This window comes from Lissotriton helveticus, chromosome 8 (assembly GCF_964261635.1).
Source record: "Lissotriton helveticus chromosome 8, aLisHel1.1, whole genome shotgun sequence".
In the NCBI taxonomy this organism is placed as follows: domain Eukaryota; kingdom Metazoa; phylum Chordata; class Amphibia; order Caudata; family Salamandridae; genus Lissotriton; species Lissotriton helveticus.
Window position 1 is genome coordinate 1100422326 of NC_136069.1, and position 27606 is coordinate 1100449931.

The following is a 27606-nucleotide window of genomic DNA, read 5'->3' on the forward strand; positions in this document are numbered from 1 at the left end:
TCATTTAGGACTTATACCATTGTCTTGCCAATCTTCGTCATCGGTACCTAAAGTCCTAAGGGATCAAAGGTGTTAGAATAATAGGTAGAATAAGAACATTTGCACTCATAAAATAACCAGAACCCAGGAAAGGTTTAAACTCTTTATCTAAAATCTTTAAAATGTCATAATCCAAGCATTGAATAATAGAAAATTCTCAATTAGGAAAATAACGATTAGAATGAAAATATGCAGAGTTTTTATAAAGCAGTCTTTACGCATTTGACAAGAGGGTGGCAAGAGAGAAGGAAACAGTACATTGACATACCCACATTTAATATTTACCTAGAATGGTGTGAAGAACTAACCCTGGCCATGGGTCAGTTTAAAGGACAGAACCCCGAAAGTGCAGGCACCATAAAGGCAGGCAGGTGCAGATCCGAATCAGGACAGGTAAAGCCAAATTGGATCAGGACAGGACCACCAAGGCTAAGACCAGCACCCGCAGTTAAAGTCGCAACGCCTGCGTTACTCCCTCTTTGCAGCTAACAGCCAGAACCCGGTAAAAGTTATCGATTTCTCCAACAAAGTGCTTCGCCAGCACTTCAGCTTTCAAACCCCGATCTGGGTTTCGAACCTTCTGACAGAGGGATCCGCCAGCACCTCTGCTCCCGATCACCTATTGAGTGCGTTGGGTCAGTGACAGGTCAGCTATTCGGACAAGTAGGACAAACTAACTAGCTAAGCCTACCCTAGTTATACTATTTTCCAGGTCAGTGTACCACCCCCAATGTTGCAAGTGTAAGGATCCCCAATTTTGATTGGACAAAAGAATGAGGAGAGGTCATCACACCATACCAAAATAAAAATTTTCTCCTGAATATTCTATTAACGTTCCCACCCATCAATTTAATTTTTCTCATGCATCTTTATTCCACCCAACAATGGATGTTCTTATAGAAATACAATGGTAACAATTTGTCTTCCGCTTGGGGTCATCAAGTCAGGTTCCCAGGAGCATCTTCTAGTGTGATGAAATCTTGGCTTTGGTTCAATAACGAATGACTAAAGCTCCTTCTGGAGTTCGACATGAGCAGTGTGGTTTTTCAAGATGGAGTAATAGCGCCTCCCGTGCCCAAAGATTACGATACATGAAAAATAGAGAAGAAACTGTTTTAGAACACAGAATAAATGAATGCAAGGTATACCACTTACTTCTATTCTATGCCCATTACTTTATTTTAACTATTGCATTAGAAATTAGGCAGAACAAACAGCTTAGAAAAAGCAGCAGTGCAAGCTTCATGCATGCTGTAACACAGAGCAGCCATCTTAGTCTTTAATGCGCAGAAGCAAAAGATTCCCTCCAAAGCAAAGAGTACGTTATGTCTCGTGAGTGTGACAGACGCATGCGCAGTAAGAAATCCCACGTAGCAGCGGCCATTTTAGTGCAAGCAGATTTTCGTTATTAGAAACACATATGCAAGCTTCTTCTAGATACCCAATGTTTTTGTGTAATGCAATATTAATAAACAAACATGTTGGTTAGCGCATTAACGTTATGTTGAGAGGACTGAATTCAAGGAAGTCGCATTACATGCGAATCCTTGCGCCATCAATCCCCTCTTTGATGATATTTTATATCATCACCAAATAATGAAACAGATGCCAACTTTTCAAATCTCACCCAGCTCAATTTCTTGAACTTTCTATTTTGTTTCTTTTCATTGTTTGTGTGAAAGATTTTCACTTTCTTGTATATATTTCCATTCAACTCTTCTAATTCAAGCTCATCAATATTTCTCTTTTTCCCTCTCTTATTTACTGTATATGTCTTTTTGTGCTTCCGACATTTGCAACAAATTATTATCCCTAAAATCAGTAGGCCTATTCCCATCATTGGCATCAATATTCTACCTACAAAACTTCTTCATATATTAGAAAGCCAACTACCTATAGAGGAGAGACCATCAGTAAGTCTCTTCCATGCACTATCAACCTCCAGTGGCTTGAGCTCTTTTTCCAAATGTGCCATATTTCTTACATACCCTTTAATTTCAACACTTTTGTCAGGTATGTGAGTGCAACAATGTTGCGCTTTCAATATTCTACAGACTCCGCCCTCTTTTGCTAATAATGTATCAAGAGCAAGTCGATTTTGTAAAACCATTGATCTGATCGCAACCAATTCGGTATTGACCATTAAGAACCCTCCAGCAGTATCAGTCGATAACCGATCCACTACTGTTGACAATTTGCAAATTCTTTGCGTATTCAGAGCCACTCCCACTGTAGGTATTAATGCACTAAATATATCACCTACTATTTCTCCAAAACTAGCTCTTTTGCTACTTATTATTCCATTAGTTTCTTCATTGTTTCCAGTGATTTTGTTTACATGATATATCTTTGGGAATACTATTCCAAAATAATAGCTCCCATACCAATGATCTGGCAATTTGTAATAAGCTTTGTTTCCGCATATAAAATAAATTCCAGAAAACACAGGTTCGGTTCCATCTTTGAAACCCCAACCCCCGATCCATACTAATATTATAAAGAGAGAGCCCAAACCTTTGAGGCGGGTAATCTCAGTAAAAACAACAGGTGATGGACAGAATGCAGAACAATGTCATAAATTATCCCCAGTACAGAGATCTGGGCCTAAATCCATCGTTTCTTTTGCAATCCTCACCACCCCAGTTCAGACATGGCCATATGCAAATCAGCCCTGACCCTGTGCCTCATGGGAACAGTCCAGCTAGAACTGCCAAGCCATGTCCTGGACCGGAATCAAGCATCCTAGGACTGGTTTCTGGCTATCAGCCGTCTTCAGCCAGGATAGCTTGACTCCAGTGGTGTGGAGAGCATGGGACTCACATCTGAGCATACCCATCCCACTCGGGGTGACAATTGCAAAAACAACAGGTGATGGACAGAATGCAGAACAATGTCATACATTCACCCCAGTACAGAGATCTGGTCCTAAATCCATCGTTTTTTTGCACTCCACACCACCCCAGTTCAGACATGGCCATATGCAAATCAGCCTTGACCCTGTGCCTCATGGGAACAGTCCAGCCCGAACTGCCAAGCCATGTCTTTCCGAGACCAGAATCAAGCATCCTAGGACCGGTTTCTGGCTATCAGCTGTCTTTAGCCAGGATAGCTGGACTCCAGTGGTGTGGAGAGCATGGGACTCATGTCTGAGCATACCCATCCCACTCGGGGTGACAATTGCAAAAACAACAGGTGATGGACAGAATGCAGAACAATATTTTATTATTTTATTTATATTTTATTTTATTATAGTGTTTTGTATAGCGCGAACAAGACCCGTGGGTATCAGAGCGCTTAACATCGAGGTAGGTTACAAATTGGCAGTACAATATCAAATATAAAAAAACAAACAAACAGATATGAGGTAGAAGAAACTATGGCTGTGAGGGGGTGCCTAAATATATAAATTCCCAACACATGTGCACTTAGCAATAAAAGGTAAGTGAGGCTTAGCTTATATCCCTGTCTATATCGACAAATAAGATGTGGTAGCGGTTATATAGTTTTTGGCTATAAAAACAGTTATGGGTTCACATAGGACTATGATAGCAATAAGGACAAAGTCAAGGCTTGTGGGTGGAGTCAGTCACTTATCAATGATAATATTCTTGAAGAGGGCCGCCCTTCAGCTGATGTAAATATTCGTACTAGAGATCCGTCAGCTTCCCTATTCAAGGTATTTCCTCACCATAAGGCTTTTCAATTCCCGTTTGAATGAGACAATATTTTGAATCTTCCTAATGCTTGGAGGGAGTGAATTCCAGACTCTGGGGGCAGCTCCAGAGAATGCTCGGTCATAAGACATTTTCTTTCGGAAGATGGCTGGCCGCAACAACAGCTCCTTGGCGCTTCTGGTTGGTCTGTTTCCTCCCGATAGCTTTATTTTCTTGGCTAGGTATCTTGGCGTGTTATAGTGCACCGCTTTGTGGGTAATGCATGCTATCTTCATTTGGATTCTAGCCTCATAAGGTAGCCAGTTTAGTGCTTTCAAGTGAGGAGATATATGATCAAATTTCCTAGATCCAGTGATGAGTCTTACCGCTGCGTTGAGACAAGCTTTTAGTGGTGCTGTGGATGTGTTTTTGGTAGTCCGGCTAATGTGGAGCAACCATATTCGATCCTTGATATGACTAGGGATTGTATAGCCAGTTTTAAATCTGCCTCCGATTTGAATGGTTTTAATTTCCTTAAGTAGCTCAAATGGAAGCGGGCACTTTTCGCCAATGAATTAATGTGGGCTTTCATGTCGAGATTTTCATCTAAAGTGATTCCTAGTGATTTAGCTGAGTTGACTAGTGTTGGGGTGCAGTTTAGCGCAGTCAACAATTTGGTCCATTCCTTTACTTCAGAATGGCTCCTTGGAGGTGAAATTAGCAAGAATTCTGTTTTATGGGCATTTAGTTTCAGATGATTAGAAGTTAACCATTCCAGAGCCATCTTTAGTGTCTCATTCATTAGATCAATATCCTCAAGGGAGGCAATCTTCAAGTATATTTGCGTGTCGTCTGCATACATGTGGTAGGAAATCTGTGATTTCCGCAGAATGTCTGACATACAGGTTGAATAGATCTGGGGATAGCGTTGAACCTTGCGGGACCCCGATTGTATTAGGACAAGGGGGTGAGATTGCTTGGTTAACCAGGAATCGTTGGGTTCTGTTCCGTAGGAAAGAATTAAACCATTTCAGCACATTTCTGGACAATCCCATCCTGTCCTGTAGCCTGGACAATAATGCTTCATGATTTACCGTGTCGAATGCAGCTGATAGGTCTAGTAGAATCAATAGGCATGCTTGATTTTGGTCTAGGGCTTGTAGCGCGTCATCAACAATGTGCAGGATCGCTGTTTCCGTGCTATGCCCTGCTCTGAATCCTGATTGGCATTCGTCAAGTAAGGAGAACTTGGTGATGTGTTGTTTCAGTTGGCTCTGCATGCATTTCTTAATTATTTTGGCCAGTAAAGGGATGTTGGTTACTGGACGATAGTTATTCGGATCTGTTGTATCCACTGTCGGTTTTTTGATTATTGGCACTACTTTTCCTGTTTTTAGGCAGTCAGGGAGGATCCCTTGTGCAAGTGACGCGTTTATTATTTTGGTCCAGATTGGGACCAGGATGTGGCTGATTTCTCTTACACACTTTGCAGGTAAAGGGTCATGATAGTGGTTGTTCGGTCTGATTTCCGACAGCGTTTTGGCGATCTTGTCCTGGTCATATAATTCAAATGTTTCCCAATTTGCTTTATTTTTTGTCTTAATACTCTCTGTTGTCATGGAGGCCTCGTTCGTCGGCAACGGTTGGGTCGGGAGGATAGCCGCGGCGTTTAAGAGCTCTACCTCTAGCGATTTGGTCTTCTCCGTGAAAAATGTGGAGAATTCCTCGCCGCTTAAGGGAGTTTTTGAGTTCTCTTGAGCCGATTTAGCCAGTTTATCTGATTGTTGCTTTAAGATCTCGAAGAGTTTTCGTGGTCTGTTTTTGGCATTGTCAAGTTCTGCTCTTATAAATTCTTTCTTGGAATTAATTATCTTTTTGTTATATTGGTTTCTGATTTTTCTGAGGGCTTCCAGCTCTGGGGAGGAAGGGTGTTGTCTCCAATTTCTTTCGGCCGTTCTCAGTTTGCGCCTTTCCTCATTCAGTGACCCATTGAACCAAGGATTTTTTGGGTTTTCTGTGACTCTTTTCAGTTTTAGTGGCATGGTGTCATTGACGATATTTCCAATTGAGGTTAGGTAGTGATCCGTCAGCTCGCTTACATTCTGCATGTCGTTAGGTGATTTTAAGTCTCTCTCGCAGCTTTCAACCAGTAACTCAATATTCGCCTCTTTTGTATCTCGGATCGATTTTTTGGACCTGAGGGGTTGCACAGTCCTACCCTTTTTCACAGTGGGAATCACGAATGTTATGGCGTGATGGTCCGACCAATCACACGGATCTATAGCGCGTATTGATGACCCTTTCTTTTTTTAAATAATCCAGTCTAAGGTCGCTCCTTGCGCATGTGTAGGTTGGGTGCATGCTTGTGTAAGGTTTAGTTCGGCGAGGAACTCTTTAAGCGAGTTAACCGTTTTGTCATTTGCGTCTTCCCAGTGTAAATTAAAGTCTCCCAGGAAAATGTTGTTGGCATCGGAATTGGAGTTGGCCGTTATGATCTCTATTAGTTGCTCTGTGAACTTTGCGTTATCTCCTGGTGGATGGTAAAACGCATGCAGATTGCATTTTTGGTTACTTGATGATCTTATATTCAGACCAAGGTATTCACAAGATTCTAGGGGGTCGGCTTGGATTTGGTTGACCTCTATCTCTGATCGGTGGATGCAGGCTATCCCTCCTCCTACTTTTCTTAGCCTATCTAATCTCACAATGTTATATTGAGGTGGTACTAAGAGATCAATGGCGGGCGATGATGATTCATTGAGTCATGTTTCCGTAAGTATTGCTAGGTCAATTTCCTTATTGATGATGAGGGCTGCTATGTCTGATGCATATTTGGTTGCCGAATGACAATTGAGTAGAAGGCAGTTCAAAGGTTTATCTGAGTTAATGAGGTTCCCATTTTCGGATTCGGTGGATGTCATACATTCACCCCAGTACAGAGATCTGGGCCTAAATCCATCGTTTTTTTGCACTCCACACCACCCCAGTTCAGACATGGCCATATGCAAACCAGCCTTGACCCTGTGCCTCATGGGAACAGTCCAGCCCGAACTGCCAAGCCATGTCTTTCCTGGACCGGAATCAAGCATCCTAGGACCGGTTTCTGGCTATCAGCCATCTTCAGCCAGGATAGCGGTGGGATGGGTATGCTCAGACGTGAGTCCAATGCTCTCCACACCACTGGAGTCAAGCTTCCAAAAATATTTTCTGTTTTTCTCGTAATAAGCATGTTAAATTATTTTTATGTGCTTCAGCTATATATATTGTACCTGTAGTTAGAAAGTATTCACCCATATAGCGTGTTACATCACTCCTAGTATGTACAGGATTCAGGTTACTATGTATAGGAAGTTCAGAAAATATCACATCTGAATTAGAATAGTAATACTGCAAAGGTCCTTTCCTATAGAATAAACTAGCTAAAATACTACATGAAATACCATATGTTAGCGGTTAATGGTGGTAAGTCACACCTTCGGCTACCGAAGTAGGTAACTTCATACAAACATAGCAATCTTCCATTTCCATAGCTTCTACATAGTGTACTTATAGGTTTGCAAATACATTTAAGTGAGTTCTGTTTTTAATCCAGTATAAATGTAGTCCTTCCTCATCTGATGCTTCTAAATCTTCCTTCTGTTGTTTAATGCTAAGTGTTTTCTCTTGTGTATCTATTCTTCTAGGTGTATCTATCGTTTGTAGCTTATTAGTATCATTCTTCATGTCTCTACTTATTATGTAAGGAATAGCTATTGTCGGTCCTAACCATTCTATGAGTACTACTGCTATACTACATGTGCATATTCTACACCATGTTTTTAAACGGTTTCTTTTTGGTCTTCCATTAACAGTATACAGCCATTTCTGACCAAGGAGACTGAAACCCTCTTTGTAGCTTTTACACAGTGTTTTACCCTGTGAAATTTTTCAAGTGGGTCTCACTTCTCCGTCAGTCTGATCAGCAATCAAATTGTCATCACTTTCGTCACTTATTTCTAAGTTTTCGAAATCTTCAAGAGCGATGTAAGTCCATTCAGGGCCTCTGAATTTGCTATTTAGTCTCTTTAAATGTGGACTTCTCCTTCTTGGTTGTACTGTAGATTGTTCAGTTTGACTTGTTATTTCATTTACTTGTTCTGGTTCTTCACTTATTGTCTTTAGATGAAATCTCAGTCTTTTGACAAACCTAGGCCACTTGTCTCCTTTTCTGAGTCTTTTAGCTGGCACTGTGCTCTGGCCTTCTTCCAGTGCTCTCTTATTTTCATTCAGTTGTGGCACATCTATTTCAATGCTGTCTTCTGTATTCCTCTCTATCTGACTAGGTCAAGGTCTTATTTCTGTTTCTTCCGCCTGGTTACTAATTTGTCCTTGTTCAGGTTTTTGCAGAATTTGACTTTGATTTGATTCACCTTCTTTTTCCTGAACACATTTTTCTACTCCTATCTGGTCCTGCTCAAGCTCTTCGAACCCTTGATTTTCTTCTGTCTGAGCTCTCGCCCTATTACCTATCTGTCCCTCTTCAGACTCAAGAGTTCTTGGTGGAGTGTCATTTGTCTGAGTATTCTGATCTTTCCTTATCTGGTCCTCCTCAGAATTACTACTGGCCTGGATTTCTGTAATCTGAGTACGTTCTTCTAGACCTATCTCATCCTCACTATCACTCTGACTGTCTAGATAAATCTGACTTCTGGTTCTCACGTATTCTGCAGGTATCTCATCTACTGGAATCCAATCATCTTGACTGGTGCTCGGTTGTTCCTCTTCAGCTACTTCAGGATCGATATCTTGAGACCCCTCAGCTGCACAACCTTCAGCTTCAGTTTCATCAGGTTCAGTCACTCTTTTCATGTGACTTGCATGGATCCAGTGTGGAACTCCTTCGCACGTTACAGCTGTGGTGGTAACCAGAATTACTTGTCGTGGTTTTCCCCACCTCGGTGCAAGGCAAGATTTTCGAGGATGTTTCTTTAACACTACCCAGTCACCCAGTGGGTTCAGGTCATGTGCTGGAGTTGCTTGTCTAGGGACAGCGTCTTCCCCAACCTGGTGAGAGATAGAACGCATTTGGTCAGCCAGTTCTTTGCAGTACTCCAGTACTAAATCATCAGATATATTTATCAGCTTGTTTCCTGGCACCCATGCTTGCCTCATTGTTCTTCCCATTAGTATTTCATGAGGACTCAAGCCTGTGTTCCGGTCTGGAATACTTCTGAGTCCCATCAGAACAAGAGGTAAAGCATCTGGCCACTCTAATTGGAGAGATTCATACATCTTTCCCAATCTCGACTTGATTGTGCCATTTAGTTGTTCTACCACTCCAGAAGCCTCTGGGCGGTATGTACAGTGTAGCTTTTGTTTAACATTGAATGCTTCACAGATTAGGCCAATTATTTCATTATTAAAATGGCCTCCCCGGTCTGATGCAATCGTTACTGGAAAACTGAAACGTTGTATGAGTTCTCTGAGTAGGAGTTTGGCTACAGTGATGCTATCATTCCTACGTGTGGGGTAAGCTTCCACCCATTTTGAAAATAGGCAGACAATGACAAGAATGTATTTTAGTCCTCGACAAGGGGGTAACTGAATGAAATCAATCTGCAATCGTATAAAGGGACCCTCTGCCTTCCCAATCTTTCCTGGTAACACTACAGTTTTCTTTCCAGAATTCATTTGTTGACAAATTAAACACCTCTGGCAAAGTGCTTCTACTATGTTCTTGAATTTCGCATTGAACCACGACTGTCTGAACAGACGTATCATGGCATCTCTCCCCAAATGAGAATCTCCGTGGAACATCCTAGCCATAGGAGCAAGCAATCAGTCTGGTAACACAGGCCTACCATCAAGGTAAACAATGACACCATCTTCAACCCTTCTCTGACAACCTATCTTTCTCCACTATTCCTTTTCTTTCGGTTCTGCTTCATTTTGCAAGTCTCTCACTTCTTCCCACGTTCTCACACCTTCAAGCAACATAAGTTGGCAGCTGTTTCCTCCTACTCCAATTTTCTTGTTTACAGCCATTCTAAATTTGGCGCAATATTGGACCAACTGGTCAGCATATCGGTTACCAGCTGTCACTTTGTCATTTCCAGATGTGTGAGCAGCCAACTTGACCACAGCCACTTCTTTTGGCAATTGGATTGCTTCAAGTAAATCTTTTACATAATGACCATTTTTAATAGGAGTACCTGAAGAAGTCAGAAACTCCCTTTGCATCCATAATTGGCCATAGCCGTGCACAACCCCGTAACCATACTGGCTATCAGTGTATATGGTTACTTTCCAATTGTTCCCAAATTTGCAGGCTTCTGTCAATGCAATCTATTGGGCTACTTGTGCAGACTTGACTACTGGTAAATAGGATGCTTCAATTGGACCCCCCCAATGTGCACACTTCATAGGCAGCACTCAAACTTCCTTCTTCATGTCTCATACATGAGCCCTCTACAAATAGCTCATATTCAGAATCAATGAATGGCTCTTCTCTTATGTCTGGACGTGGCTTTGTACTGTATTCAGTTAAGTCGATACAATCATGTTTGACTTCTCCCTTCATTTCTGCAAAGTGTGAATTAGGTAGCAGTGTTGCTTGGTTCAAAATATTACACCTAGCAAAGGTTACATTTCCTGCACCTACAAGGATTCGCTCATACTTAGTCAGCCAACTAGGAGTGAGGTACTGAGTCTTGGTCCTTGTTAACAAAATCACAACTGCGTGTGGAACATACACTGTCACTGGATGTCCCATAACAATGACTCACTTTGCTCAAGGCTCATGCAGGTTGCAGCTACTGCTTTCAGACATCCGGGCAATGCAGATGCCACTGGATCTAGTTTCGAAGAAAAATATGCCACAGGACGTCTCATCAGACCGTGAGTTTGGGTCAAGACTGAAAGTGCACAATTATCTTGTGTGTCACAGAATAGTGCAAACTCCTTTGAATAGTCAGGCATCCCTAATGCTGGAGCTGTACACAGACATTCTCGTAATTTCAAGAAAGCAGTCATGCTTTCGGCATCCCATTCTACTGGGTCTTTTGCTCTTTTCTTTGTCATTTGTATCAATGGTTTTGCTAGAACTGCAAATCCCACAATCCACTGCCTGCAGTAACCTACAACTCCGAGAAACATTCTGATCTCCTTCTGAGTTTGAGGTAGATTCATGTTTTTGATTATTCTGATTCTTTCTGAGGTAACCCTTCTGACACCTCTTTCTATCTGGTGCCCCAGATATTTCACTGATGTGGTGCAAAACTGTAATTTCTCAGGTGACACTTTATGCCCTCCTTCACCCAAATGATTCAGCAAGGCAATGGTATCTACAACACAGTCATTTCGAGTTTTAGATGCCACCAATAGGTCGTCTATATACTGAACCAGTACTGACTGTCCGGGCAGCACCAAAGACTCAAGGCACTTTTTCAAAATCTGATAAAAAATCGATGGACTCTCTGTATACCCCTGAGGAACGTGGTTCCAGGCGTACACATGACTATCGAATTCAAAAGAAAAAAGAAATTTGCTATCTGGATGCAATGGAATCGAGAACAATGCGTGACACAAATCGATTACGGTGAACCATCCAGCTTCCCAAGGTATCTGATACAGAATCACTGCAGGATTTGGCACAACTGGACAGCAGGGGACAACCATCTTATTAATCTTGCGGTGGTCTTGTATGACTCTATACTTGCCACTTGGCTTCTTTATGCCAATTATGGGCGAATTACATGGACTGCTCATTATTTCTTGTAAAATACCTGCTTCAATCAAACGCTTTATTTCTGCTGCAACACCTGCTTTTATTCCTGGGCTCATTTTGTAATGTCGAGTATTTGGGTAAACTGCACCTTCTTTTACTGTCACTTTAATTGGATCACCATTTGCCATTAATCCTGCATCTTTTCCAGTAAAATTCCACACATTAGGATTTACAGTATGCTGTAATTCTCCTGGTAAATCTTCTATAGTTAACTTTTTATTCTCTGTTTCTTGTTTTTAGTTTATAAATTCCGTCTTCGTCTGGGGTTTGAATTTCAACACCACTTGGGGTGCAAAAGATGGTGCACTTCATTTTGCACAACAAGTCTCTGCCTAACAGGTTTACTGGACTTGAATCACAACCAACAAATCTATGCATTTCTTTGAAATTGCCTATTCTAACTTTCATTGGTTCTGTAACTGGGGTACTAATTTGTTTATTAGAAACGCCCACTTCTTGACTTGGATGACTTCTCCCGAGAGGGGTAGGTTTGGAACGTCTGCTGTTCTCACAGTAGAACGGGTAGCACCAGTGTCCAATAGAAAGGTGACATTATTTCCTTCAACCTTTCCTTCAATGTATGGACCTGACTGATCTACCGGCAAGGAGGCGCCAAGTACGCACTCCTCGTCCTCCCCTCTCAGGCACCGTCAGTATGTATCCTCACTGAAAAACGTATCACTCAAAGAAATTATGATGTCGCTGTGTCTCTCCTCTCACTTTCCTCCCAATTTGTGGTTTCCACACTCTGATGTGCTTTGCTCCTAAAATGTCATTACATGTAATGGGGTGACCCTGTAACCAGAAAATTGCTGGATCTCCAGCTGTTGCAATTCAAACGTGACCTCGTTGTGTGTTCATACACTTGAATTTATTTTTCATCATGTTCAAATATTTTCATGTTAAGTTCACTGAACTTAACATGAAAATATTTGAACATGATGAAAAATAAATTCAAGTGTATGAACACACAACAAAGTCACGTTTGAATTGCAACAGCTGGAGATCCAGCAATTTTCTGGTGCCCAGGGTGAGAGGGCTATGAGGCAATAGTCCTGCGACCATTTGATTATTCGATTACACTCTGGGAGGAGAGTGATACCCTAGGACAGTGATACTCAAAGTACGGCCCGGGGGACGCTTGCGGCCCTCTTGGCCTTTACATGCGGCCCCCTGGTGAACAGCAGCATGAGCTGTTGTTTAGTTGCTGAGCTCTAATGTTCAGAAAAAGAGGTTAAATAAACGGGCAAGCATTTATTAACCTGAAAATAAATGCTTGCCAGTTTATCTAACATTTTATTATACCTCCTTACATAGTGCCTGATCCACCCAGACCCCATACCACCACCCTGCTAGCATCAGTGCGGCCCTCAGACACACCACAGACTGTACTTTGTGGCCTCTGGACAAATGTTTGCGAGTACCCCTGCCCTAGGAGGCACGGATAACGGTGTCAAACCTCAGGCTGTGCACATCCTAAAACTTTGAAGTGACCCTGTAACCCTCAGAACCTGTGTGGGTAATGAAACTATTAATAATGGTTCTGTAGGAAAGAAATACACAATGATATAGTATTTCTTATTGCGTTACTTAGAGAATCTGTCCCTGCACGGGTACCAGGATATTGGTATCAATACACACAAAGCACACTGACCACAAGGGAAATAAAGTTTTAGTCATATATTTCCATCATATCTGAATCATGTTAAAAACATTAATTTTGCTGTCCAACAAAAACATATAAAACATATACACTGCATAGACTTTGTGCAGAATTGATATACATTTAAAAACCAACATACATTGATGTTAAGTCACACGGTTCTTTAACAAGGTCAACTATAATTGCAATAAACCAATAGGTACATCAATTAATTCTTGGGTACTAGTGGGTTTTTGTATAGCTGATTCATGGAAAGAAGAATTGCGTAGACATTTCGACCCTGGGGGGGGGGGGGGGGCGATGCGCTGGTTGTGTGCATCAAGGGCGGGTCTTCATCAGGACTGTACACTGGTGGGACAGCCTTCAATGAACCTCGGCTCCTCTTGGAAACCTGGTCCTGTATGATTGGAGTTGCTGGTCAGCCGACTCAGTCAACACGATTGTCCTTCGACCTCAGTGGTGGTTAATCTACCGGCTTGTGCAGATGAAAAGGTTATGGTTTCTTTGATTTAGAAAACGGGTGCCAGCATCTGTCTCCTTCTGTGCAGGTCACGCGAATCTGCACAGAAGGAGACAGATGCTGGTCGAAGGACAATCGTCAACCACCGCATCATTTCTGCACAAAGTCTATGCAGTGTATATGTTTTATATGTTTTTGTTGGACAGCAAAATTAATGTTTTTAACATGATTCAGATATGATGGAAATATATGACTAAAACTTTATTTCCCTTGTGGTCAGTGTGCTTTGTGTATTGATACCAATATCCTGGTACCCGTGCAGGAAAGGATTCTCTAAGTAACGCAATAAGAAATACTATAACATTGTGTATTTTGTTCCTAAAATTTGGCATAGGTGCAAGGAGTAACTGATTTTGTATTACCTGCTGCTGTTGTTTCCGTGGCACCTCATTCTGCGTCTGTGGATTTAAATCATTATTTTGCATGTTACCGTTTTGCATAGCCTTACACTCGTTCTTCCAGTGCCCCAACTTGCCACACCTGTGACAGGGAAATTTCTTTTTGGCTTCTTCTCTTTTGAATTTACCCCTTGACTTATCCCAATTTCCATCACCCTGGGTCTGGTTATTATTTATTTGGCTTAACTGGAGTTCCTATTGCTCTGCTAATTTCACTTGTGCCCACATTACTTTTTCTTTTAATTCTTTTAGTTTATTGTCGAGTTCATCTTCACAATATTTTGCATATTTAAGGATTTCATCAATTGGATTTGCCTGCCAGCAAATTTTCTTTATTATTGGTCTTTAATCCATTGCAAATTTTTTGGTCTTAAACCTGACACAAACCGATAGATGAAATGCATCATGTCTTTCATATCGATACTATCTAAACCACTATACTGTTTGAATACTTGCAATAGACGTTCATAATATGCATGCACAGATTCATCTTTATTCTGATTGGTTCTATCTATCCTAGTCCAATCTGTCTCTTTTGCAGGCACCTTTTTTTTGAGGTAGAGTATTACCTGGTTGTACTTCTTCATCACCTCATCAGAAGGTGCCCCTGTCTTCGGATCTCTAGGATACTCATCACTAGGCCAATCAATAGCAATTTTACATTCTGTCCACAAATCTACAGGAACAACAGTGCCAAATAGTCCATCTAAATCTTTCAAAAGACATTTCTAAACCTTCACAAATCTCTCAACTTGTCTGTACCACTCTACAGGTTTTACTCGAAGTTTGGGGAAGTCATTTGTAAATGACGAAATATCCTTTCGGGACCATGGGACATGTACATAACCTCCACCTGGTACCTCTCTCATGGGACATAACCTTTCCACTTTGTCTGTTTTTTTTAAAGACATATTCGGATGCAGTTTGTTTTGATCGGGCCTTTTCTTTTTTCTTTGCCCACCTAGTTTTCCATTTTTCTATGTCACCCCATTTCTGAAATAATGTCATAAGCTCCCTAATTTGTACTTTTCTTACTGACACATTCATATTTTCCAGATATTTGTCAGAAAATTCAGCTCAATATGGTTTCTGTAACACTTTAGATTTGCCAATATCATTTCCCATGTTAGCTGCCAAATCCATTAATTTTTCATGAAACACTCTTGTATTTCTAGTAATACGTTTGCATATGAATAACAATTCATCTTTACTAAATGTATTTAATCTGTCCATTCCCACATTTCCAGCCATCATTTCTTCTAATTCGACTCTTAATTTAAATATATCCAATACCTTTGGCTGTGACTTTGGCTTCTCTATTTCTCGTGTCCATCTCTCTATTTCTTCTGGGGTTATTACTGTGGCATTTCTTGTACCTGAGGATGTCTCCATTTGTACTTCTCTCGAATTTATAGGAGTGGTTTTTCTGACCGAGTCACCCACTGGTTCTCTTATGGGCAAATCCATCAGGGAAATCACTGATTCACATTCACTTGCTTGATCATCAACTATTAAGGGTTTTTTTCTTGGCTGAACTACAGGTGTGGTCAGAACGGGAGTTTTCGGACTAGCTTGCTTATCTCCGTACAAAGGAACAACTGGGCCAATAGTTACCGGAATTGTTAGGGCTTCAGGACTTGTATTTAATTGGAAAATTTTCTGAATCAACTCACTTCTCTGTTTATTTAATGCTTCTCTTTCCCTGTCTTGTAGTACTTTTTCTAACGTAGTCTTATGTACCACTTGCGGAATCAAAGACGGTTTCAGAAACGGAGCATTTGGATTAACTGTGCTTGGTTCCTCGTTATAAGGTGGTGGATTTTTCAATAACAAATCCTCCAAATAATCATCATCCGATTCACCACTAGTCATTAATGTTTCGTTTTCTCAGTCCTTTTACTTCCAGTGGGTTCTTCTAAAGTTAATACAGGATACAACACTTCCACTAACATGGATTGTCTCCATTGTTTCATTAATTTATCTCTTGTATCTTTTGGAAATCGGGGATAAAACTTACTCCAATTACCATTACTTCTGGGTCTATCTCGCTCAAAAGCCTCAGTTTCCCATTCCTCCAATGCCTCATACTGCGTTAATCTAGGTCTGGGATCTAATTCATTCATGCGAGTCTCAAATTGGGCCACACTCTGCCATTAAATGTACCATGGTCTGGAAATGCTAAGATACCATAATCTTTTGTGTATTCCATCCAATTTTCTAACCACACACAAGCATGATAGCCCCTTTTGACCATCATGTATGATGCGGGCGTATTTGGTGGTGGAATAATAATCCCTTCTCTTGTTTTAATTGCTTTATCTTTCTTGAAATAATTCTTAATTCTTTTAATGAATGACATCTTCCTCTTTCCTCTGTACACAATAAAAGGTCTTCCTCTTATATGCTGTTCTTGTGCAAACCCTAAATATCTCCTATTGGGTTTATTTCCTACAAGTGGGCCTATATGCCACATATATTTTAAACGCAAATCTTCTGGATATTCTCAATTTGTTTACAAATTACTTCCATTACCAGTGTTTCTTTTACTTTTCAGTGACCAATCAAAATGTAGAATTCAAATAATTTCAACCAATGATTGCGCGGCTTTTCTCGTGAGACTAGTTCTCACGCTCCTGTACTCACCCCTCCTTCACAATTATTACCTCAGCTGCACACCTGCTGTCTCGACCAATACCAGCGCAACACTGAGTGACGTCAGCGCAGCTCCGCGACTGACTCCCTCCTTTGCAAAGTAATACGAGAACTTCTTTCACTTTTAATGCAGATTTTTTATTATTGAACAACGTAAAAAGATTTGCCACTGTACCTGAGTGACTAATTCAAAGGAAAGATACATTTCACTCACTACGAGTAAATCCCTTCTGCTTACTCTTCATATACTACGAGTAGATTCCTTCCGTCAACCCTTCACGCAAACATTAGAGAACCTGTTATTTCTTCAGACTTATCCCTTCTGGGATATACTAAGGCCAAAGTTTCACCAGCGAGTCCCTTTGCTATCAATCAAGCTCTGAAGAACCTTCTACTCCTTCCGTGTGACCCTTTGTAGGTGATATCACACAAAAAGTTATGCTAGCCAACTCTTTGCTATCATTTATTCACACATTTATACAGAAAATCCCTAAATAGTGCTTCCGGTTTTACCTAACCATGCACTTATTTCCTACAGGTAAGTGACCTCACTGCAGTGTGGCTTCCATTTACCACCCGCTATTCTGCCCCCGGGGATTCCACACAAAACATTTAACAGGTACGAACAATTTTGGTTAAGACATAAATCAATAATACGGTTTCAAATATGTAAAACATATTTTCCATTAACCAACTAACACAACTAACTACCTATTTTAACTAAACCTAACCATACTGCTGCTACCAAAGGAAATACTGATAGAGCGCGCAGGTCACCCGACTCAGATTACCATACTCACTTGTGCCCATAAACAACATATGATGAGATTTAATCAGGTAACCTGTGCACTTACTCTAATCAGTGATTTATAAACTTCATTTAGGACTTATACCATTGTCTTACCAATCTTGGTCATCGGTACCTAAAGTCCTAAGGGATCAAAGGTGTTAGAATAATAGATAGAATAAGAACATTTGCACTCATAAAATAACCAGAACTCGGGAAAGGTTTAACACCTTGGATGCTTGAGTACTTCTTCTCCTGTGCTGGGCAATAATGTTAATGGGTGTGGTCATGACGAGCTCAGCTCGTCATGAGTGCAGCTCAACTGTGCCTCATGACAAGCTGAGCTCGTCATGAGCATGGAAGGGGTTGAACTCTTTATCTAAAATCTTTAAAATGTCATAATCCAAGCATTGAATAATAGAAAATTCTCAATTAGGAAAATAATGATTAGAATAAAAATATGCAGAGTTTTTATAAAGCAGTCTTTACGCATTTGAAAGAGGGTGGGAAGAGAGAAGGAAACAATACATTGACATACCCACATTTAATATTTACCTAGAATGATGTGAAGAACTAACCCTGGCCACGGGTCAGTTTAAAGGACAGAACCCCGAAAGTGCAGGTACCATAAAGGCAGACAGGTGCAGATCGGAATCAGGACAGGTAAAGCCAAATTGGATCAGAACAGGAACACCAAGGCTGAGACCTGCACCTGCAGTTAAAGTTGCAACACCTGCGTTACTCCCTCTCTGCAGCTAACAGCAACAACCCGTTAAAAGTTATTGATTTCTCTAACAAAGTGCTTCGCCAGCACTTCAGCTTTCATACCCCGATCTGGGTTTCGAACCTTCTGACAGAGGGTTCCGCCAGCACCTTCGCTCCCGATCACCTATTGAGTGAGTTGGGTCAGTGACTGGTCAGCTATTTGGACAAGTAGGACAAACTAACTAGCTAAGCCTACCCTAGTTATACTATTTTCCAGGTCTGTGTACCACCCCCCAATGTTGCAAGTGTAAGGATCCCCAATTTTGATTGGACAAAAGAATGAGGAGAGGTCATCACACCATACCAAAATAAAAATGTTCTCCTGGATATTCTATTAACGTTCCCGCCCATTAATTTAATTTTTCTCATGCATCTTTATTCCACCAAACAATGGATGTTCTTATAAAAATACAATGTTAACAATTTGTCTTCCGCTTGGGGTCATCAAGTCAGGTTCTCAGGCGCATCTTCTAGTGTGATGAAATCTTGGCTTTGGTTAAATACCGAATGACTTAAGCTCCTTCTGGAGTTCGACATGCGCAGTGTGGTTTTTCAAGATGGAGTAATAGTGCCTCCCATGCCCAAAGATTATGATACATGAAAAATAGAGAAGAAACAGTTTTAGAACACAGAATAAATGAATGCACGGTACACCACTTACTTCTATTCTATTCCCATTACTTTATTTTAACTATTGCATTAGAAATTAGGCAGAACAAACAGCTTAGCAAAAGCAGCAGTGCAAGCTTCATGCATGCTGTAACACAGAGCAGCCATCTTAGTTTTTAATGCGCAGAAGCAAAAGATTCCCTCCAAAGCAACGAGTACGTTATGTCACGTGAGTGTGACAGATGCATGCGCAGTAAGAAATCCCGCGTGGCAGCGGCCATTTTAGTGCAAGCAGATTATCGTTATTAGAAACACATATGCAAGCTTCTTCTAGATTCCCAATGTTTTTGTGAAATGCAATATTAATAAACAAACATGTTGGTTAGCGCATTAACGTTATGTCTAGAGGACTGAATTTAAGCAAGTCGCATTATGTGCGAATCCTTGCTCCATCAAGGCCGCTGCCATGCAGCTGTGGTAAGGGGTACTTGGCAGGTTACGTGTGCGACTACCACCGTGCACTGCCAGGTAACTGCACCTAGGTAGCCTGGCACAGAGGAAATCTGTAAGTTTAGATGTTGACCTTGGATAGGCCTAATATTAGTGGGCACTCATAGATAAAGTGAGCAGGGTTTAATGTTTTATCTACAGTGACACTGTGTTATACTCATGATGGAAAATCTGCCTTAAAGTTGCAATTTTGCTTCTCTAAGGGCTACAAAGTCCAGTGAGGTATGAAACTGGGATGAAACGTGCTCTGCAGGTCCCAAGAAGTTACATATACAGCCTTCGGGCTGTCCTGAATTTTCATGCTCCTCCACGCAGCTCAGGATGAGATTCCAGGATTTTTGTCATACTGTTGGGCCAGGTTAATTACTCCTCTCCCCAGCAGGTGGAACAAAGACCTCACCATAAAATAGGAGCAATTAACAGTGTTGCGCCTAACTATTGAGGCGGAGGGGCTGGAGTAGAAAATTGGCATCTGTTAATTATCTGTCACACTGTCCCAGGGTTGGGACAGCTCAGGCCACAGAAGAAAGAAGGAAGCTCAGACAATTGGACCCAACACAGGAAGGCTCTTGCCTTCGAAATTTTGAGTGGAAAGTCCCTGGCAATGATGCCAACTGGGGTTGGAGCTGAGGGACCCTGAGGAGATATGAATAGGGATTGCTAAACCACTCCATCTTGAATTTTCCCATCATGCTGTCCAGAAGAGTTGGTACAGGGGTGAAACGGCGATGTGGCACCCAAGGATTGGCAAGGGGTGCTTGGCTTCTAAAACTTTCCACTCCATCTCTTTCACAAGGAAGAGAAACAACTGTTGGAGATTAACACTGAAATTGGGCAATAGTCTCAATACCATGGAGAGCTGGAAGGACAAGCTCTCTGATGAACTAAGCCCTCTGCCTATAGCTTATCCCAGCACCAGTTGATCTCTCCAGTACCATTCAGGCCGGTACCCTAACACCCCCTGAGGACCAGTGGGAGAAGACTTGAACTCCACTGCCCCCCAGAAGCCCTGCAAGATGGCGAGGAGGCCAAGGGGTCTCTGGAACAGCGGGGATAACCCTAGTGCCGGGAACCAGTGAAACCAGTTCCTCACAGAGTGTGCCCCTTTACAGGCCAGGAGCCCTGCTGTAAAGGCTCCCGGTGGCTGGGACTCACCACTAGGAGTAAAATTAGCCTAAGATGGTTAAAATTGGCCCATCGGTCCCCAGGATATCCAACTTTGAATATTTATGACCTTTGACCCATTTTCGAGAGATGAAACGCATGGGGCTCCATTGCATCTTTTGACTATACCCCTGGCTGGACCAGTGCCCGGGGGTCGACGCAAGTCTTAATAATGTTTAATAAGCCTGTAGGGGGCATGGATGGGGCTCCCTTCCCAGAGCTCTGAGAGGCATGGGATACCTCTCTGGGCTGGTTTATTTGGGAAAAGGACCCTGGACCCAATCCCCTGGCCCCCAACAAGGGACGGAACGGAGAGCATTGTTGTGTCTCCCCCGCAATGGAGAAAAGGGGCCCGGGACCCTATCCCCAGACACTTGATGATAAGAAAGGAAAGGGGAGTCCCATTGCACCACCACAATGGCAGTGGCTTGTGCCCATGACTGGGAGGGATGGGACAGCAACTGCAGTAGAGGAGATCCCTGCACAAACAGGAGCAGGCTGGGAGTAGATGACCGCTGGCTCCCCGCTAGTTAGGACAGTGCCAGTTGCGCCAAGTGGGAGTGGGCTCCCCACGTGTCCTCAATGTAAAAAAGGACAGATGTATCTTGGTGGGATTGGGCACCCCTATTTAAAAAGGGAAAAAAGTAAAAGGGAGCACAGTGAGAGGCCTAGCTGTGCATAAAATATTCCTGCTTTTCTGAAGAGAATGTTCCCTCATGCCTCAGGAGAGGCTTATTTTCACATTTTCCTTGCCTTGCCAAAATGGAAAGGGGCACCACCAACATGTCAGAAAACGTGCTTGGGCTGCAGGAATGCAGCATCCTCATTTTTTATCTTTTTGAAAACTGACTCTATGTTTCTGGGCGGTTATAAATTCTATGACCCCCAGACTTTTCCTTCATTTTCAAAGCACTCTTAAGGCTGGTGCTTTTGATCTTCAGCTGGGAGTGCAGTCTTTTAAGGTTGGCTCTCTGGCAGTTATGTATGTTGTCTGAAGGTGTATAATGAATGAATGAATGAATGAATGAGGAGACATTTGTAATGCGCCTGGTTACCCGAAGGCATCCCAGCCCTAGGAACACTAAATCAGAATGATAACATATATCAGGGGAAAAGAAAGGGTTTCAGCTGTTTCTGAAAACAGTGGTGATTGGATTGGGAACGAATTTGAAGGGGAAGACGATTCCACAGTTTGGCAGCAGAATATGAAAACATAAGGCCTCCGCTTCTTGTGCGTTTAACTCTTGGAACTATTAGAAGGTGTTTACCCTCTGATATTAGGACTTTTTTTATCCTTGTAGGGGAGGATCATAGCCTGAACCAACCTAGATCCCTTCGCTGCCAGTGACTTATGTGTGATACACATAGGCTTAAATTGAATCCTTTCATGGATGGGAAGCCAATGAAGTGAGGCCAAAGCGGGTTTAGCTGAAGAGCGTTTGGGAGCATTTAAAAGAAGCCGGCTGCGCAGTTTTGAACCGTCTGTAGTATTTTAGTGGTGGATGCAGGAGCTCCAAGTTAAATAGCATTCGCATATTCCAACCCAGATAGGACCAATGCTTGTATTAGTAGTCTTCTAGCCATGAAAGGCAGAATGGGGAGGATTTTTCTAATCATCTGCAGAAGGCCGTAGCAGGTACCTGCCACATTCCGCGCCTGTTCCTTGAAATCTAGGTTAGCATCCAGTATGACTCCTAAACTTTTTATAGACTTTTCTTGGGGCGGGAGTCCTAAATTATTGGGCCACCAAGAGTCTATATGAGGCGGAGCCATTTTGCAAAGAAGCATAATTTCTGTTTTGGCTCCATTAACCTTCAAAAAAGAGGTATCCATCCACCTCGCCTCTTTTTCCAGACAGGACGTGAGGGCCCCTTCTGTGTTGTCATTTTTATTCAATGAAACGACTAGCTGAGTGTCATCTGCATAGGTGATGATCTGCACCCCAAATGGGGTGACAATATGTGCCAGAGAACTCAGATAGACGCTAAACAGGGTGGGGCTTAATGCCGATCCTTGAGGGACTCCGCAGATAATAGGCACTGGCTCGGAAATACAGTCTTCCTCAAAAACCGAGAAAACTCTGTCTTCTAAGAAAGACTGCTGCCATTTCAGGGCTCCTCCCTTAATCCCCACATCCCGAAGTCTATTAATCAGGGGCGAATGATTGACTGTATCGAAGGCTGCGCTGAGGCCCCAAAAAATAATTACAGCGCAGCCTCCATCGTCCAGTATCTTTCTGGTTCCCTCCACTACCGATAGGAGGGCAGTATCAGTGCCCTGCTGTGGTCTAAAGCCTGTTTGAGAGGAGTGGAGCAGATCATTATTTTCCCAGAAACTTGACAAAACAGAGTTTACATGTTTCTCAGTGATTTTACGTATGCCAGGGAGCAGGGATAAAGGTCGATAATTCGCCCAATCTTCCGGATCCAGGTTGGGCTTTTTCAGCAAGGCCTTGACCATTGCCCTCTTCCAGGAAGGAGGCATTATTCAGGTCAACAAGAACTGTGGAGATAGTCTTACTGATCTTAAGAAGAGCAGTAGGCGGGGATGGGTCAGTGGGTGAACCAGATTTAAGGTGGGTTAGAATTTCAACTAAGGTGTCCTAAAGGATGCAGACACATTTTATGTGCATTTTGGATGCTTTATTAATAACATATGGCTAGCAATGGGGTTTGCAATGTTGTATTGGTATTAATGATTACATTTAACCATGGTGATGTAATATGGTGATATATATCAATGGGATTGTTAACATGTGGATTGTTGATATTTTTGATGTGATGACCCCTTTGACAATGTCAAAAGGCTTCCCTTATATGTTGTAGTGATGATTCTGTGACAAAGCCAGTAGGCCTGGTTCATTGAATGTGATATCCCTGTATACTGTGATGTTCTGTCTGGTATAGGTGGGGGGTTTCTATGATTTTGGGGGTCATGACCCTTTAGGGGTCAAATATGATTTCTGAGTGTCACCAAGAAATTTCGAACTGGCTGATGTATACATTTCTATATATTAAGGCGTAGTATTTAGTAGCATTTGCAATAAAAGTACTTTTACTTTTTCAAAGAAAAAACACTTACTGGACTATCATTTATTGATGTTATTATTGCGTGCCAATGAATGGTGATTACTATACCACAGCGCCTCCCCTGGGTACGCCTTGACCTGCTGTGCTTCGCTACCCTGAGAGAGTCAAGCGCTCAATGGGGTGCTTGGTTCCCAGTAGGGAGGAATTGTGAACTTATTACTTGCAAAAGTCTGACATCTTGCACAACTAACAACCCAATTTCTCACACCTGCTGAGTTGCAGAAATTGAAAGTTGGTGATTCCATCCTTTAAGGCTCTTGACACTCAGCAGATAAATGAGTGAACTTCTGCTGTCTAAAGCTAATCTTTAAATAGCCAATTACTTGATCCAACTCAAACACTGTCATCCTGTTTTTCTAGAGTTGTTTTCCACTGCAGAGCAGAAATTCTGTTTTATTTTTTGCCAGTCCCACATCAATAGACACCCATGCTGTGTCTTGCTTCTCAGCCATTTCCTTTGAAAAAACTATTAAACTTTTACTCTAGAAGGACTTTCAATACACAATCAAAGGCTAAATTATGAGAGGATTGCGCCGCTGAAGCGTTACATTTTTGGACACTCCGGCGGCGCAAGCGTTACAACCATATCTATGAGGCCATGCAAAGTCACTTTGCGTGCCTTTGCATGGCCTCATAGATAGGTATTAAGACAAAGCAGCACAAGTCACTGTGTTGCCTTTTTCTGCCAAACAATCAAAAAACAGTACGATAGGTAAAGGGTCTGAGGGATATTTTTAAGACCCGCCTAGGTTATACTCCCCCGATCAATACATCTATAACAACAAAACCTAGGGGTCTAAAAAGGGAAAGACCCTAACTACAACCTTAATGCCACATGCAGTTGCCTTCTGCTGCACCAGGGAGGCATTCCATGGGCTTTGCGGTGGGTTTTCCCACACAACACCCATGGATTTTGACTCTGCCTCAGATTTACTTACTCACATAAACCTGGGGCAGAGCAAAAACCTTACACCTTTCCAGAGCAGGTGTAGCAAGGAAAATATTTGTATTTCTCCTAGTTTTTTTCGTTTTTCATGTGTGCTGCTATCTGCAGCACATATAGAAAAAGGAAAACGCCTCGTGGGATTGTTTTTGAGCTGGAAGGTGCCACTCTCTGCACAAAAACAATCCTGCATGCAATGGAGGGACCCTTTCACCATGGTGCTAGGATGCCTGCACTGGCGCTAGGCAACAAATTGTGCACCAGCGCAAGGAGAAAGGGGAAGAAGTCACTGTCTTTCACAAATACAGTGCATTCCTGCACTTTCGCATTGGTGTAGGTCAACGCAGCAAGACTTGCGGCTCTGTCCTATGCCGATTGCCCATAAATGAGTGCCTCAATCCTGAAACATTTACTTAATATCATAGCTTATAATATGAACGTTCATTGTATAAGGATTAATATAGAGGTGTTATATTCATCAGTCAAACTGGCATATATTAAGTGATACAGTTTGAGGCCATAGTCATTTGAAATACTAAACACAAACAAAATGTAAATTTTTACAACAACAAAAGAATGAAAAGCAACACTTCAGCAACATATAAAATCTACGGAAAAGCACAATGCACTCAATACAACACACCGAAACAAAACACAATATTACAGCACAATGACAGCCTGATTCAATACCATAACAAAACATAACTCAACAACAATATAGCAACATAACTTAACAGTACAGCAAGAAGCGAAAACAAAGTAACATGCCAGAAAATCACAAGGATACACCATAGAAAATAAGAAAATACAATAATGAAATAATACAGTAAAATGACAATTGTGTTATCACTGTTGTACTGGACTGTGCTGTTTTAATGTGGTTTTGCTGTTATGGGGTGTTTTTTTTATATTTGGGGTTCTATTGTATGTTACCATTGTAGTGTTGTTTTATGTTTGTTGAGGTGTTAATGCATTGTGTTATTGTAGTGTCCTTGGCTTTGTTATTGTGTTGTTTTGTGTTTTTGAGGCGTGATTTTAATGTGTTGGACTCTGCTTGTGTTGTCATTGTCTGCAGAGGTTGTGCTGCTGTGCAATTCTGTTTTGATTGTTTTGTTCTGTTCGGCTTTACTCTGTTTCTTGTGTTGTTATTCTGTTTTTGTTTTGAGTTTTATGTGATATATTCAAGTTTCAGTGTTTTTTGTGTTTATTGGCTTGTTAATGTAGTGTGCCACTCTATTGTTGTTTGGTTTGTTATTGTATTGTTGTGTGATATTATGATGTGCTGTTAATGTAAGAACTATGCTTGTGTTGTCATTGTTATAACGGTTGTGCTACTGTGAAGTGTGGGTTTCACTATTTTGTTCTGTTGTGGATATTGTGTTTCTTTTTATTGGTATTCTATTGTGTTGTACTGTTGTTGTGTCTTTCTGTGTTGTTTTGATCAGTTGCTGTGTTTTGCTTTGTTGTGGCATGTTGCCATGCTGCTGATAATTATACTTTTCCATCTAAAATCACCAGATTCCTTCACAATTCCAGTGGTATATACTTACGTGATACCACTTACCTTAAAATTTAGCGCTGACCATGTCTGAGAGGCTCACTTCATGTTAGGCCCAAATCAAAATGGAGGGCCAGCTTCCACTGACATAAAATGTTGCACCAAAAGCAAAAAAATGGTAGGATGTATGAAAGAGTATGCAGAATGTGGCCTTATAATTTTCCATTGCGTGGTGTCTGAATAAAAGCACGGTTTATGGAAAGTGGTGCACATTTTTAGGTTATCATTATTTTTTTTAATATTTTGGTCTACGAATGCTTGCAGGGGTATGAACCCTGTGCCTCTAAATAACTCCCAATAAACTGATCTATGACAAACATAGATGCTTTCTCTGGCCCCATAAATTTCACCCAGTTACTATTTCGCGATCTAGATTGTGAATGTCTATAGCCAGTCATTTTTGTGCAATGTTTTTTTTTCACCATCATGCAAAGTTTCAGAAGGTGTAATGGCCCCGTTTTTTAGCCAAACTTGAAATCAATCTAAATTTGTTAGGAGCCCCTTGTCCATGGTACTGGGAAAGCCCTTACCCAGTGGTTTAGAAAGTCGAAGAAACGCACCAGGACAAGTAGGTGGATCATTAATTCTTCGTTTGAAATCCAATTCAGAGATCACATAAGTCCTACCTATGAAATAAGGTTGGAAACTCTTGTCTTCTCATGAATTCTCCAAAGTTTAGTCGAGGTTATGCAATGATACAATAGTAGAGTTCTTTTTATGCACAGCCAACACGTGTTTCGCCTCCTGTTGCCCGTGAGCCAAGGCTTTTTCAAGGCGCAGAATCGAATCGGCATGTAAGGTCAAACCCTATCTTATTTCAATGGACACTCTATAATGACCAATTAGCACAGGAAAATAAGCTTGAGTCGGTATGAAGGAATTACTTAGATGTAGGCAGGGTAAATTCGCATTTGTGATCTATCGTCTTTGTCAATTTCTGTTGGCAAGCCTCGGCTCATGGGCAACAGGAGGCGAAACACGTGTTGGCTGTGCATAAAAAGACTTTCCAACGAAGAATTAATTATTCACCTACTTGGTCTGGTGCTTTTCTTCTACTTTTATTTTTCAGAGATCCACTGCAGTATTTTTAACATGACTTATCTGTGGATCCAGAGCAGATAGATTAAATTGTTTTTTTCTGAAAACACCGGGGTGTTTTGATTTGCTCACTTTTGTTTTTAGACATGTTATCTGTGGCTTTCCTGATGAAGGCACTGTTGTCGCCGAAACGCGCATCGAAACCGCACATCAGAATCCATATATGATCAAAGCCATTTGATTGTCTCTCATTTTGGACATATCTATTACTTCAATATCGCTCTCTTGTTTTTTCATATATTATTGATCTTTGTTAAATAGTCAGACAGTCATGGTTTTGTTGGTAATGACTTTATATGAATTTATTTTTCCTAATTTAAAAAATTCTGAAATATTATTTCTATATCAATTCTATTAGTGAAGCAATACACATGAAATTATTGTTTGATTGCA